This window comes from Oryctolagus cuniculus, chromosome 7 (assembly GCF_964237555.1).
Source record: "Oryctolagus cuniculus chromosome 7, mOryCun1.1, whole genome shotgun sequence".
Lineage (NCBI taxonomy): Eukaryota > Metazoa > Chordata > Mammalia > Lagomorpha > Leporidae > Oryctolagus > Oryctolagus cuniculus.
Genome location: NC_091438.1, coordinates 46,181,099 through 46,197,051, shown reverse-complemented (window position 1 = coordinate 46,197,051; position 15,953 = coordinate 46,181,099). Strand labels below are relative to the sequence as shown.

At 49.3% G+C, this 15,953-nt stretch overlaps 1 long non-coding RNA gene across 1 annotated transcript; it reads right to left on the bottom strand.

Annotated features, from left to right (window-relative positions):
• Positions 1 to 3,685: 3,685 nt before the first annotated feature.
• Positions 3,686 to 15,257, bottom strand: LOC108177674 (uncharacterized). Its single transcript, XR_001794437.3, has 3 exons — positions 15,174 to 15,257; positions 13,638 to 13,819; positions 3,686 to 4,627 (listed from the first exon to the last, which is right to left on the bottom strand). It is a non-coding gene; the product is annotated as an uncharacterized lncRNA (long non-coding RNA).
• Between the last annotated feature and the right edge of the window lie 696 nt (positions 15,258 to 15,953).

The following is a 15,953-nucleotide window of genomic DNA, read 5'->3' as shown; positions in this document are numbered from 1 at the left end:
CCAGTGAAAGGCTGTCATGACTAGGACCTAGGACCCCTGCACCAGGGTTGTTAAATCCACTCCTTCAAAACATGTGGGCAATTAGAGATACTAACCGATGCCCAAGGGGGCATCATGTCATGCTCTAAAAATGTCTTTTTTTAAAATCAATCAAACTGGACAGGTGCCATTTCTTGGGTAAGGCCAGACAACTCCAGAACCCAGATGAACAATGCTGAAATTTTTGGCCTAACATCTGGTCATGGAAATCCTGGCTATTGCCACTTCTCGGTCCAATAGCTTCCACACTCTTATTGCATCTCTTTGGACCATGTGCCTTTAATGCTCTTGTCTGTTTTGTCTCTAACAGAGTATAAGTTGCCAAACTTCTGGCCTATCCCTTCAGATGGTATGCCCCACCTTCAGGACCGTGCAAAACAATTTCCCAGGCCACCTCTGAACACCACAGGACAGATGTCAAAAGAAGACTACCTATAAGCAGCTCTACACCCATATGTCAGCTTGAAGACAATACAGATGGACCTTCATCCATGCTACCCCCATAAGATTATGGGTGATGACTCTTGAGGGGGAAATGTTAAGGTTAATGGGTAGACATGAGCTTATGTGTGTGCAAGGGGTAGAAGAAAAATGGGAATTTCTGTGTGACAGAATAAGGAACAAGCCTTGGAAGCAAATCAGCATTTGTGAATCAAAATCTCACATTGTTCAATAACCTGGTTAGGTGGATTGCAGCCTTCTCCCTGGGGTAGCTCAGGGGACTCTTGTCTGCCCTTCATGGAGCTACTGTGAAGTCCTGGGGGGGATTCCAGAAAACTCTCCACTCAGCAATATTCCAGAAAGGGTGTAGGGGGAGGAGAAAGAGAGCCCACACCCAACATCCATAACAATTTCAGTCTGCTGCAGACTGGGCTCTCAGTTCTCTGAGATGCCCGCTTGGTCTGTCAGTTGTACTCTCTTCATTATGTATCTTCATTAAACTTTGCTAGAATGCTTACTGCTTAAAAAAAAAAAGGAAAGAAAAAGAAAAACCGAGTGTTTGTTCTGCTCTGGAAAGTAGGACTGAGGCTTTACAAGGAAAGGGAGGGAGGCTGTGCAGCTCAGTGTCTCCAAAGAGAAGCATGTTTGAATGAGTCAGGTGGTTGGAAACTGATGCAAACTAGGGTGGTTGGACACTGTGCAGGTCTGTTGAAATATCCAAGTCAAGGCCAAGGTTATTGAAAAGCCCAGAGAATTGTTTCATTTTCAGTTCTAGTCGTAGGGTCTGTGTGGCAGCTTCTCCCTGCCAGCAAGTCTGGAAGGCTCACCAAGGGATTTCTGCTTCCTCTCTGACTATTCCAAAGACACTATGGCTTTTATTTAGCCATAGAGAATGTCTCACCAGTCTTGCAGAAGGTTCACTAACTTTAGAATAATAAACACATGGGTGAATGTTGTGGCACAGCAGGTTAAGCCACCCCTGGGACACCCACCTTCTGTACTGAGTGCTTGGTTCAAATCCTGGCTGTTCAGTTTCTGATCCAGGCTCCTGCTAATGTGATGCTGGAAGACAGCAAGTGATGGCTCCAGTGGTTAAGTTCCTGCTGCCCATGGAGGAGGCCTGGATGTAGTTCCGGGCCCCTGGCTTTGGCCTGGCTATCACAGGCATTAGGGTCTGAACCAGAAAATGCATGGGCTCTTTCTTTCACCTTTTTCTCTCTCCCTCTCTCCCCTCTCTGGCACTCTGCCTTTCAAATAAATAAAAATAACATTAGAAAACTCTAGCTTTAATAGAGAAAAATAAGTATAGAACACCAAGTTTTCTTAAAGTATTAATTACATACATTAATTTATACTTACTCTAGTTTTGTGAATGTTCAGTAATGAATCATTCATTTTAATTACATCAGCATCTCTGACAGTTAAGGATGACTGAAACAAAATTGCTGTTCAGCGTTCACAAAACTATGCATAAGTGTAAAAGCACTATAAGGGCCGGGGCTGTGGCTCACTTGGTTAGCGGCGCCGGCATCCCATATGGGCGCTGGGTTCTAGTCCCAGTTGCTCCTCTTCCAGTCTAGCTCTCTGCTGTGGCCCGGGAGTGCAGGGGAGGATGGCCCAAGTGCTTGGGCCCTGCACCCGCATGGGAGACCAGGAGAAGCACCTGGCTCCTGGCTTTGGATCGGCGTAGTTCTGGCCGTAGCAGCCATTTGGGGAGCGAACCAACAGAAGGAAGACCTTTCTCTCTGTCTCTTTCTCACTGTCTAACTCTATCTTGTCAAATAAATAAATAATAAAAAAGCACTGTAAGTTTTCTATCTATGTTAGTATAAGGCAAGAAACATTCTGCAAATAAGATGGTTGTAAGGACACAGTGTTAATGTCTAGGAACAGGCAAGCATTCCAGGCTGTATTCCAGAATTTCACAGCTGTGTAAGCCAAGCTCTCCAAACAGTAAAGGAAACCGGAACAAACAGAAGGTTTCAGAAAGGCAAATGTACAACATGAGCACAGGGTGGGGCTGAGGACGGAGTGGCCAGCAGGACCGTGGGCACACCCTCCTCGCTTGTCCTCTGCCCTGCCCTCAGGCACCTGGGGCTTTTCCATGCTCTCTGCTGCAGCCCGGAGCTATAGACCTGAGAGTGCACCCTCAGAACTCAGCAGCTGCGTGATTCAGACAATGGAGAACATTCTCTGTTTTCTGAAGAGCTATGAAATATCCAAGCTTTGGCTCAACTTTCTTAGCTGGTGACACCAAGCACCTTTCTTAATGTACCTGTGCTACCTGGTGCTGAAGCCACTTAGACCAAACCTCTGAAAAAATAGACATTCTGGGACTGGTGCTGTGGTACAGTGGCTTAAGCTGTGGCTTGCAGCGTCAGCATCCCATATGGACACCAGTTCAAGTCCCAGCAGCTCCACTTCCGATCTAGCTCTCTGCTAATGTGCCTGGGAAAGCAGCGGAAGATGGCCGTGTGGGAGACCCAGAAGAAAGTCCTGGCTCCTGGCTCCTGGCTTCTGCCTGGCACAGCCCTGGTCGCTGTGGCCTTTTGGGGAGTGAAGCTAATGATTCATTACTGAACACTCACAGAACTATAATAAGTATAAATTAAATGTATGTAACTAATACTTTAAGAAAACTCTCTCCCCATCTCTCCCTCACTCTCCCTCTCTCTCTCTGTAACTCTGTCTTTCAAATAGATAACCAAATCTCTTAAAAATAAATAAATAAATGGATGAAGACATCCTAATGGTGAGGAACTGAGGGTGAACCCTCACGGAAGGTCTGTTGCTACTGTTTCCCGCATCCATTCCTATATGCCTCCATGAGGGTGGTTGCCTCTGAAGCCAGGCGGAGACGTACGAGGAGAGGATAAAGGAAGAGGCGGGGAAAGTTAGGAGTTCCCAGGGAACAAGAGTTTGCCCTTGAGACTCCCTGACTAGCCATCTGCTGTGGTGGAAGCTAAAATCCCAAACCCAGTGACTCCCTGCTCCTGGATTGGCTGAGAGTTTGAGTTCTCTGAAGAGCCCTCCCCTGACCTTTCATCGAGAGCCACGCCCCCATGGTAGGTGTTCCTCAGCCCGGGCTTCCTTCCTGCAGGCTCGTGGGGAGAGCAGTGCTGAGCCTTGAGCGGCTGCTGCACCCTGAGCTCTGTCCCACCCCCCCCCACCCCCACCCCCCCCCCCCCCGACACAACTGCTGGTCTCGGATTCCACGCCTTCCTTGAGCAGAGAACTGCTGAGAACGTCAGATGTGGATCCCACAGACAAGATCCTCTGAGTCTTTCAAAGAAGGAAAATCGGAAGCACTGGATCCCATTTAGAAATTAATAAAAAGGGAGCTGGTGCCGCGGCTCACTAGGCTAATCCTCCGCCTTGCGGCGCCAGCACACTGGGTTCTAGTCCCGGTCAGGGTGCCGGATTCTGTCCCAGTTGCCCCTCTTCCAGGCCAGCTCTTTGCTGTGGCCAGGGAGTGCAGTGGAGGATGGCCCAAGTGCTTGGGCCCTGCACCCCATGGGAGACCAGGATAAGTACCTGGCTCCTGCCATCGGATCAGTGCGGTGCGCCAGCCGCAGCGGCCATTGGAGGGTGAACCAACGGCAAAGGAAGACATTTCTCTCTGTCTCTCTCTCTCACTGTCCACTCTGCCTATCAAAAAAAAAAAAAAAAAAATTGAAATGGAGAGTCTTACGATTCTTGGCCAATAAATGAATGTCTGAGCTTCTTAGACATGAGAAAGAGAGGAGTGAGTCCCAGCCCCTCATTCTTTCCTTTTGGTTCTCAGGGTCAGGGCAGAGTCCTGAGAAGAAGAAAAGGTATGATAGTTAAAAGTAAGGTTCCACCTGTTTGATCTGAATGAGCCTTCCAATCCCTTGCAATAGGTGCCAGGTCCAGACCTCAGAGAGGCGCTGCTGTGTGCAGTGAGACCTGGGACACATCTCAGAGTCCTTGTTCTACCCACACGTGGAAATGAGTGGGTGCTGCCCAGCAGGTCCCATGTGAGCCGTCCAGGAAGGACTGCTGGTTGGCTTGCCACTGGAACTTCTCTCTCCCAGCTCTGTGCATCCACTTTGACTTCCTGAGGGCCATGATTCCTCTTCCAGGAAACCTTCTGCTCTGTGCCGCACACGGTGGTTTTGAGCATCACCTGGGAAAGCAGATGGGAAGGTACTTTAGAAATGAAGCCGGGGCCAGCGCTGTGGCATAGCAGGTTACTCCTCCCCCTGCACTGCTGGCATCCCATATGGGTGCCGGTTCAAGTCCTGACTGCTCCACTTCCAATCCAGCTCTCTGCTGTGGCCTGGGAAAGAAGTGGAAGATGGCCCGAGGGCTTGGGCACCCACATGGGAGACCCAGAAGAAGCTCCTGGCTCCTGGCTTCAACTTGGCCCAGCCCCAGGCATTGTGTCTATTTGGGGAGTGAACCAGTGGATAAAAGATCTCCTTCTATCTCTTTCTCTCTATCTCTGCCTTCCAAATAAATAAATAAATCTTTAAAAATAAAGCTTTTTTTTAAAAAAAATAAAGTACATTTTCCTTAAAAAAGAAGAAATGAAGCCATACACATATATCAACCTTGTTAATATTTATTTGAAAGGGAAAGCAACAGAGAGAGGGAGAGAGAGAGGAGACAGAGAGAGATCTTCTGTATGTGGGTTCACCCTCCAAATGGCTGGCCAGGCGAAAGCCCTGGTCTTCCACATGGATGACAGGGACTCAGATACTTGGGACCATCCTCTCAGGGAGCTGGATTGGAAGAGGAGCAGCCAACACTCGACTTGGTGCTCTGATGAGATGCCGGCAGTGCAAGCAGTAGCTTAACCACAACAACACAACTGCAGACCTGACCTTGTTAATAGCATTGACCCCTTGACCTTGTGTACTGGTTCCCAGGTCTTTCAGCGTTTAATATCCAAAGGTCCCCCATAAAGGATCACCTGAATTATCCCTATGCTTCTACTTTTATTACATACAATCAGCTTTCTTGGTTTCCCAAGTTGAAGAATTTGCTATAGAAAAGCAAAAGAGGGAAGGCGGCTGCTATTATCCTTTTGTTTTAAAAGATTTATCTGTCTATTTGAAAGGCAGGGAGAGAGAGAGAGAGAGAGACTCTCCCATCTGCTGATTTACTCCCCATATGGCTGCCATGGCTGACACTGGGCCAAGCCAAAGCCAGGAGCCAGGAACTTCATCTGGGCCTCCCTGTGGGTGGCAGGGACTCAAGTACTTGGGTTATCTTCCACCACCTCCCAGGCACATTAGCAGGAATCTGGATTGGCAGCAGGGCTGGGATGTGAACCGGCACTCCGATACCGGTTGCCAGCATCGCAAGCAGTGGCTTAACCCACTGTGCCACAGTGCTGGCCCCAGGAAGCTGCTTTTTATTCTGAAAAGGTGGCTAGTCTTTTCTTTCCTGGTCCATTTTTAGGCATGCTCTATGCATTCCAGGGAATAGTACAGCCTGCCATAGTCATGGGAGGGTGGCAGTGAGAATAGGATTGAGAATGAAGGCCTTGGGAAGAGGACACAGGGCGTGTCGTCAAGCCCTGTGTGTGGACAATGTGAAAGAGGTGGCAGGCTTTGGGTGGCCCCTCTCCCACTAGGTCAGCTGACCCTCCTGTCCTTGTCTGGTCCTGGCTAGAGCTTTTTCCTCTTGTCTCCTGCAGCCCCGGGGTTGGCCTTAGGACACCGTCTGCTTTCATCATCTGTTCCATGCAGAGCCCACCGATGAGATGTGAGCAGAGCAGCAGCTAAGGTCAGGTGACGGCTGTCCTGGAATCCCTAGAAGATGCCACACCTCTGTGTCCCCTGCGCCTTCCCCAGTGTTTGGGACTGATTCATCATTCACTGTGAACTCTGCCCTTGCAGCAATCCCTGCAAGAAGCCTCTTAACAGCTCCTGTGCCCGAGCCACCCCCAGGTCCCCTCTGCATTCCCTCACTCAACAGATCAATTCCTTAGCAGGCTTTCTTTCACCCTCACACGTGGATGAGTCTGCCACCAAAGCCCATAGCTCCGTCAAGTCCAGATTCCCTGCCCCCAGCCTGCTGGGAGAGCACTAAAGCTTGTCATGGAGGAAAGGTGAGAACAAGGCATCTCTGGCACTGGCCTGGATCGTCCTCTCTTCCACCTCACTTGTGGTTATGGGCCCTAGGACATGCGCCCTCTGACACGAGTGATAGGCTCATTCAGGACATGCCAAGAATTACGGGCGATAGACAGCCTTTCTGCTCCTCACTCCCAGCACCACAGGTGGAGTGGCTAACCCACTGTGTCGCAGAGCCGGCCCCTCTCTTGGCTTTTAAAGGGTGACAAATTCCCTGAGCCCTCGTCCAGGAGTGGATATCACCTGCCTTCAAAAGCCCCCTCCTTCCCTGACGAAGTTGGAGATGCCCCCCTTCCTACCTCCTCTTATCAATGACATTGTATGCAGCCCACACCCCCTCCTCACTGACAATTTCATATCCTATGAGCAGTAAGGAAGACAGGTCTTCGATGAGTGAAAAAGGGGGCAAATACAGGTATGATTTTTGCAATATAGTGGCTTGGCTTAGTCGTTATATAGAGAATGTTTTCAGTGACCAGAGGATCAGAGGAAGGCGAACTTTGAGTACGAGTCTTTGGGGGGTATTGCTGTGAACATCAGGCTGGTTGTGGCAGGGTCTAGGGTCAGGGTAGATGCCTCTTAAGAATATGTCATGGGGCCGGCGCCGTAGCTCACTTGGTTAATCCTCCACCTGGCTCACTTGGTTAATCCTCCACCTGGCTCACTTGGTTAATCCTCTGCCTTCGGCGCTGGCATCCCATATGGGCGCCAGTTCTAGTCCCGGTTGCTCCTCTTCCAGTCCAGCTCTCTGCTGTGGCCTGGGAAGGCAGTGGAGGATGGCCCAAGTACTTGTGGGAGACCAGGAGGAAGCACCTGGCTCCTGGCTTCAGATCAGCGTAGCTCCGGCCGCAGCGGCCATTTGGGGGGGTGAACCAACGGAAGGAAGACCTTTCTCTCTGTCTCTCTCTCTCACTAACTCTATCTGTCAAATAAAAAAAAGAATATGTCATTTGAGGAATGGTAATGTGTTGATGCAGCATGATTCGACCCTCCCACTGAAATTTTCTTAGTGGAAAGTCACCTTGAGGAAGTTGTCCCCCTCCCTAGCTATTTTTTCAGGATGCTTTGGAGGTGGGCACTGATGGTGGTGCAGTGGGCTAGCACTGATGGTGGTGCAGTGGGTTAGCTGCTTAGACATCCGTATCCCATATGGAGCACCAGTTTGAGTCCTGGCTCCTCTGCTTCTGCTCCAGCTTCCTGCTAATGCTCCCTGGGAAGCAGCAGATGATGGCTCAAGTACATAGGTCTCTGCCACCCATGTGGGAGACCTGGGTTCAGTTCTGGCTCCTGGTTTTAGCCTGGTCCAGCCCTGGATGTTGAAGGCATTTGGAAAGTGAACCAGAGAATGGAATACCTCTCTCTCTCTCTCTCTCTCTGCCTTTCAAGTAGATGAAAATAAACATTTTACAAGCACAAGACAGATTGGTTGGCGATGCTCTGCAGTGACAGGAACACTGACCAGGCAGACACCCACCTCCCAGGGTAAAACAAAGCTGAGTAAAGAGAAGAGGCCTTTGACTGAATGGGCAAGCAGGCGGAGCTCGAGGGGGAAGGAGTGCCCTGGGTGGGAGGGCACAGGTTTAAGCTTCGCCGTCCTTGTGTCATCACCCTTTCTTGTTGCTCTCTTTCCCGGTCTGACCCAGGCACCACTTCCTTGAGACTGATCTGGGTGCTGCACGGGACTTTGATGCCATTTTGGCAAAAATGTACCTGGGCTCTTCTTTGAGCACTAAAGCATTACCTCCTGGGCTATTGTCAGGTGTGGCTTTACCCACTATGCCACAGTGCCAGCCCCACGTAATTCACATTTTGTGTAGCTGCCCACCCTTAAAATAAGGATCTGGTGGCCAGCGCTGTGGCCTACTGGGCTAGGCCTCTGCCTGTGGCGCTGGCATCCCATGTCAGTGCTGGTTCGAGTCCCAGCTGCTCCACTTCCAATCCAGCTCTCTGCTATGGCCTGGGAAATCAGTAGAAGATGGCCTAAGAACTTGGGCCCTGCACCCACATGGGAGACCCAGAAGAAGCTCCTGGCTCCTGGTTTCGGATCAGACCAGCTCCAACCTTTGCAGCCATTTGGGGAATGAACCAGTGGATGGAAGACCTCTCTCTCTGTCTCTCCCTCTCTGTCTATAACTCTACCTCTCAGATAATTGAATAAAATCTTTAAAATAAGGGTCTAAGGGGAAGGCAATGCCACTTATACAGCCTGGCATCCAAAAATGAGCCGAGTTTCCTAGAGAGCAGTAGAGGTAGTTTTTCCTGAAAAACCTGGAAACAATCACCACGGTCCTCCTCCTCCTCCTCCTTCTCCTCCTCCTCCTTTTAAGATTTATTTGAGGCTGGCGCTGCAGCTCACTAGGCTAATCCTCCGCCTTGCGGCGCCAGCACACCAGGTTCTAGTCCCGGTCAGGGTGCCGGATTCTGTCCCAGTTGCCCCTCTTCCAGGCCAGCTCTTTGCTGTGGCCAGGGAGTGCAGTGGAGGATGGCCCAAGTGCTTGGGCCCTGCACCCCATGGGAGATCAGGATAAGTACCTGGCTCCTGCCATCGGATCAGTGCGGTGCGCCAGCCGCAGCGGCCATTGGAGGGTGAACCAACGGCAAAGGAAGACCTTTCTCTCTGTCTCTCTCTCTCACTGTCCACTCTGCCTGTCAAAAAAAAAAAATATTTATTTGAAAGTCAGAGCTACAGAGAGAGGGGGGCAGGGAGAGAATTTTCCATCGGCAAGGTCTCCCTAGTTTCTCTGCTTCAGGGTCTCACAAAGCTGTGATCAAGTGTCGGCAGGGGCAGAGTCCCACGTGAAGTGTTGCCTGGGGAAGGACAGGGTCCATGTTCCCTAGGTAGCTGTTGGCAGGATTCAGTTCACCAAGACCGATCGGCCGAGGGCCCCAGTTCCTTGCTGGTGGTGGGTTGGGCTGGAGACGGCTGGAGACCACCCTCGGTTCCCACGGGAGCCTCTCCAATGTGGCAGCTTGCTCAGTCACAGCCAGGAAAGGAGGGTCTGCAGGAGGTGGAGTCATCCGAGTGATCCGAGAAGTCTCCCTGACACGAGCTCTCTTCTTGGATACCTCCCTCAGTCCACTGGAGCCAAGTCATCAAGCTGGGTCCTCGCTCCCATGCATATCCATAGCACCAAAGTTGAAGCTGTTTAATTGCCAGTGGAGTGGTAGCAACAGCACCTGGTCCTCCTGCTCGCTTCCAAGGCAGCGGTGGCTGTCCACTTCTTGAGTTCTGGAGGGCCACGTCTGCTTGAGGTGGAACTTCCTCCTAGCGACGGCCCTGGCTGAACTCGAGCTCCGGACACCACCAGCCTGTCATGCAGCAGGGACCAGGCCTCGCCAGGGCAAGGGGCTCAGGGAGTGCTGGGAGGTGAGCTGGGGCCTCAAGGAGGACAGCTGGGCCAGCCAGTCCTGGAGCCAGTGGCCCGAGTCTTGCGCTTTAAAGATTTATTAGGAAACACTAGAGCAATGATTAGCCCAAGGGAGGGTTTCTCAGCCTCACTCTACGGACATTTTGGACGAGGTAATCCTTCGTGGTGGGCTGTCCTATGCACTGTGAGATGTGTAGCAGCATCCCCGCCTTCCCCCACCAGAAGCTGGTAGCACCTGCTGGTCCTGAAAATCAAAAATATCCCCAAACCTAGCCAAATGCCGCCTGGGGCAGCGGAGCAGAATCAGTCGTGGTTGAGAACTGCTGGGCTAGGGCTAATTATTTCTCACAACCGAGCAGGGACCTTCTTGAGTACCGTCCCTGCTGCCCTGCAACTCACGCGGGGTTCCCGTCCCGGTCCTGTTGGAAACGGGCTCTATTCTCAGCCAGCGACTCCAGGCACTGTTCTCTCCAGCAGTTCTTTCCTGAGCAGCGGCAGGTTCCTTGCACACGTGCGCGATCTGCACTCTGTGAATGCCCTCTGCAGACCTCCAGAGTCCTGCCTCTGTGTAGGCCTCTCCTCTCCAGGCTCCGTCTTGCAAACACTAGCATGCGGGTCACCCCAAACTCAGCGGCACTTCTGCAGCTCCCTGCATCCTGTTCTGTGCCCAGCCTGGACCCTTTTAAGGTAAGCGTAGGATCGTGTCCTCATTTGCTCTCGTACTCTCAGGGGTCACGGGATCACTGTCCTTCACAGCCGGGTGTTCATCAGCTTGAGCATTGCTGTTTCATAAGATATGGAATCAACCCAAGGGTTGATTAATGAATGAACAGGTGAAGAGAATGTGGAAAAACAGACCCAGTGGAATACTACTCAGCCTCAAGAAAGATGGGCATGCTTTTGCTTGCAACGACCGGGATGAAACCAGAAGACAGTATGTTAAGTAGAATAATCTAGGCTTGGAAAGGCAAACACGGTGTGCTGCCGCGTGTGGACTCCCACAAAGCCCAAACTCGCAGAAGTGGAGAGTAGAATGGTGGTTACCAGAGGCTGGGGCATGGCTTGGGATTGGAGAGATGTTGGTCAGAGAACGTAAACTTTCGGTTAGTAGGAGGAATAAGATTGTGTTCAACATGGTAGTTGCAGTTACAACATATTCTGTGCTTGAAAATTGCTAAAAGAGGCCAGCACCACAGCTCACTAGGCTAATCCTCCGCATGCGGGGCTGGCACACCGGGTTCTAGTCCCGGTCTGGGCGCCGGTTCTGTCCTGGTTGCTCCTCTCCAGTCCAGCTCTCTGCTGTGGCCAGAGAGTGCAGTGGAGGATGGCCCAGGTCCTTGGGACCTGCATCCGCATGGGAGACCAGGAGGAAGCATCTGGCTCTTGGCTTTGGATTGGCTCAGTGCGCCAGCCGCAGCGGCCATTGGGGAGTGAACCAACGGAAAAAGGAAGACCTTTCTCTCTCTCTCTCTCTCTCTCTCTCTCACTGTCCACTCTGCCTGCCAAAAAATAAAAAAGAAAATTGCTAAAAGAACAGATTTTAAGGGTTCTTACCCCCAAAAAGGTAAGTGTATAACATAATGCATTTGTTAAGTGGCTTGATTTAGCCATTTTACAATGAATACCTATTTTAAACCATCATGTTGTACATATTTAATATACACAACTTTTATTTGTTCATTAAAAATAAATTTTAAAGAAAACCATTTGGCATATTTTGTGAATGAGTGAGTGTGTGTGTGTGTATGTGTGTGGTAGGACAAAGTGCTCTTTAAGGTGAGAGGGTAAAATCCAGTCCTGTTATTGCATCTTGGCCCAAGCATATCCTTTAATTTTTAACCTTGGATTGAGTGCCTAATTCCCTTGCAACTTTTCACATTACAGTTTTTTTATATAAAGATTTATATATTTGTTTGAAAGTCAGAGTTGCACACAGAGAGAAGGAGAGGCAGAGACAGAGAAATCCTCCATCCACTGGTTTACTCCCAGTTGGCCACAACGGCTGGAGCTGTGCTGATCTGAAACCAGGAGCCAGGAGCTTCTTTCAGATCTCCCACATGGGTGCAGACGCCCAAGCACTTGGGCCATCTTTCACTGCTTTCCCAGGCCATAGCAGAGAGCTGGATTGGAAGTGGAGCAGCTGGGACTCAAACTGGCACCCATATGGGATGCCAGCACTGCAGGCGGCAGCTTTACCCACTGTGCCACAGCGCTGGCCCTACTTTACAGTTTTTTTCCCCACTGTGAACTTAAGCCTATTCATGTTAAAATTTGCAAAAAGTCTAAATGAACACAAATATAAGCAACTCAATATTTTAAAAATATTTTATTTATTTATTTGAGAGGTAGAGTTATAGACAGTGAGAGGAAGAGACAGAAAGGCTTGCTTCTGTTGGTTCACTCCTCAAATGGCTGCAATAGCCGAGCTGAGCTGATACAAAGCCAGGAGCCAGGAGCTTCTTCCGGGTCTCCCATGTGGGTGCAGGGGCCCAAGCACTTGGGCCATCTTCTACTGCTTTCCCAGGTCATAGCAGAGAGCTGGACTGGAAGAGGAGCACCCGGGACTAGAACCAACGCCCATATGGAATGCTGGCGCTGCAGGCGGAGGATTAACTGTCTCCACGGTGCCGGCCCCTACAACTCTTGTTCTTTTAATTTTTTTTTAATTTTTATTTTTTTTGACAGGCAGAGTGGACAGTGAGAGAGAGACAGAGAGAAAGGTCTTCCTTTGCCGTTGGTTCACCCTCCAATGGCCGCCGCAGACGGCGCGCTGATCTGAAGCCAGGAGCCAGGTGCTTCTCCTGGTCTCCCATGGGGTGCAGGGCCCAAGCACTTGGGCCATCCTCCACTGCACTCCCTGGCCACAGCAGAGAGCTGGCCTGGAAGAGGGGCAACCAGGACAGAATCCGGCGCCCTGACCGGGACTAGAACCCGGTGTGCCAGCGCCGCAGGAGGAGGATTAGCCTATTGAGCCATGGCGCCGGCCCAACTCTTGTTCCTGACAACTGTTTCAATACCTCACAAACCTCTGAATTTTCCAATGTTACCATAAGATACCAATCTCTGCAAAACGCAGTCAAGTATAACTGAAGTACAACATAATGGCAGGCATCTGCTGCCAGTCTTCCCGTGGCTGCCCACCACGCACATACACGAATTTGGAGAGATCTCAAACTTGTATTTCCCTGTTAGAAATCTGGGAGTCACCCTTGACCTTTCTTCATTCTGCAGATCCTCCTGAAACCCAGGCAGGAAAAAATTTTGGATTTGCTATATAAACTGGTTGTTTCCACAGTTTTTTTTTGTTTATGCTTGTGTAACCTTCAATTTTGAAGAACTATGTACTCTCGTGTATCTTAAAGCTGATATCTAATTTTCTTTTAATAAATATAAATAGTGGAAAAATTTATAATTTTCTTTCTTATAGAATGAATATGTACTTTATATTTTAAAAAATAATTTTGCAGATTTAGGTCATTCAAGTTTTGGAAAATGTATTTGCCATGGGAACTAACTGGCAAAACCAACCCTTACTGGAAAATCACTCACTCAAATCAGACTCTTAGAAAAAGTTTGCATCTTTCAGTTCAAATAAATGGTGTCAATACACACACACACACACACACACACGTATCCCTCTGTTAACCATTTCACATCTGACTTCAAATTTAAACCCGGGACTTACATTGATATGGCACCTGAATGGCAACAGGATGCTCTCCCGTGGGCAGCTCCTGCTGGCGTTCTCTTGATTCTGCTCTCACAGGGCTCTCCCTTCAGAAGGACGCCTTGCTGAATTCTTGTCAGCAGGGCCATCGTCCAAAGTGTGATTCTGGATGGGTGCAGCATACATCTTCCTTTTGAGTTCTGGGAGAAAAAGAGGCTGAAAAGTGGTGCTGAGAGGCCAGCGCTGTGGTGCAGTGGGTTAAGCTGCCGTCTGCAGTGCCAGCATCCTATATGAACTCTGGTTTGAGTCTCGGCTGCTCCACTTCTGATCCAGCTCCCTGCTAATGTGCCTGTTAGAGCAGCCGAGGACGTCCAGAGTCCTTGGGCTCCTGCATCCACCCAAATAACCCAGAGGAAGCTCCTGGCTCCTGCCTGCAGCCTGGCCCAGCCTTCTCTGTTGTGGCCATCTGAGGAGTGAAGCAGCAGATGGAAGAGTTCTCTCTCTCTCTCTCCCCCTCTCTCTCTGAAACTCTGCCTTTCAAGTAAATAAATAAATAAATCTAAAAAAAAAAAAAAACAAAAACAAAAACAAAACTTGAACTGCAGGCTAAGTTTCAGGTTGATGCAATTAATTTGCACCATCAGAATTTTGATCCACTATTTAGAGTTTTATGTGCTTCCTAATGTCATTTTCTTTTCTTGTTATTTGTTTAAAATTTATCTTATTTACTTGGTGGGGGGAGAGATATATTTTCCATCCGCTGGTTCACTTTCCAAAAGGTCACAATGGCTGCGGCTGGGTCAGGCCAAAACCAGGAGCCAGGAGCTTCTGGGTTTCCCACATGGGCGCAGGGGCCCTAGCACTAGGACCATACTTCACTGCTTTCCCAGGCTCATTAGCAGGGAGCTGGATTGGAAGTAGAGCAGCCAAGACTTAAAACAGTGCTCATATGGATGCTGGCACTGCAGGATGCTATGCCACAGTACCAACTCCAATTGCCACTTTCTTAGTGAAGACTCCAAGCAAAGTGTTTACTATGTGTCAGACATGCTTTGCATACGATTTCATTTCTTCTGAATTTGAGCCTCATTAAGTTTTCCTATCATAGCTGGGATTTTCCTTTAATAAAATCATCAGAGTTCAGGGGATGGCCTTGTGGCATAGCAGGTTAAGCCACTACCTGAGATGCCCATAGGAATGCTGGTTTGAGTCCTGGCTGCTCCACTTCTGATCCAGCTCTCTGCTAATGTGCTGGAAAAGCAGTGGAAGATGGCCCAAGTTCTTGGGCCCCAGCACCCACATGGGAGACCCGGAAGAAGCTCCTGGCTCTTGGCTTTGTTCTGACCCAGCACTGGCTTTTGAGGCCATTTTTGGGGAATGAGCCAGCAGATGGAAATTCCTCTCTCCCTGTTGCTCCCTCTCTCTCTCTCACTCTGTAACTCTACCTTTCAAATAAGTAAAATAAATCTTTTTAAAAAATGATCCCAGTTTGCATTTGGGTGCTGCCTGTATCCCCCAGGAGACTACAAGTTTTCCCCTGTCTCCGTGGCTTACCTCTGCCTTCCCAGCGCCTGGCAGCCACGATGGCTGCTCAATGAGCAGGGGAAACACCTGGGCGGAGGACTGGGCTCATCTTTTCTCTCTCAGCCCTCTGGGTTATTTCATCAGTTCCCATGGTGCGTGTGCTGATGACTCCCAAATTTTTATCTCTAGTTCAAAGTTCTTTTTGCTTAATCATTGGGATAATCGGAAGAGGTAACCATTATTATCCCACTTTATAGCTGAAATACCCGGGGGTAATTATATGTTCTCATGTCATCATCAAATGCAGGGTTTCACGGATGTTGCTGTAGATTCCTAAGAAAGTCCTACTGTAGCCATCACTAGATGAATGAATAAAGAAAATGTGTATAAAGACAATGGAATTTTAAAAAATTTTTGATTTACTTTTTATTACCTAGAAACCTTTTATTTAAGGTACAAACTTCATGCATTTCATAGATACAAATTTAGGAGCATAATGATTCTTCTCACCCTACCCTCCCTCTCATCCACACTCCCACCCTTCTTCCTCCTCTCTCTCCTATTTCCATACACTATGGAATAATATTCAGCTAAAAAAGAATAAAATTCTATCATTTGTAGCAAAATGGTTGGAACTGGAGGACATCGTGTTGAGTGAAACAAGCCAGAAACAGAAAGGTTCTGATGATGAGTGGGGTGGCGTGAATGGAATAAGCAGTGTCTTGCAGAATGCTGACATAAGGAAGCGTATTTTCAGGACCGGTGTTGCAGCACAGTGGAGTAAGCTGCAGTCTGCAGTGCCGGCAACCA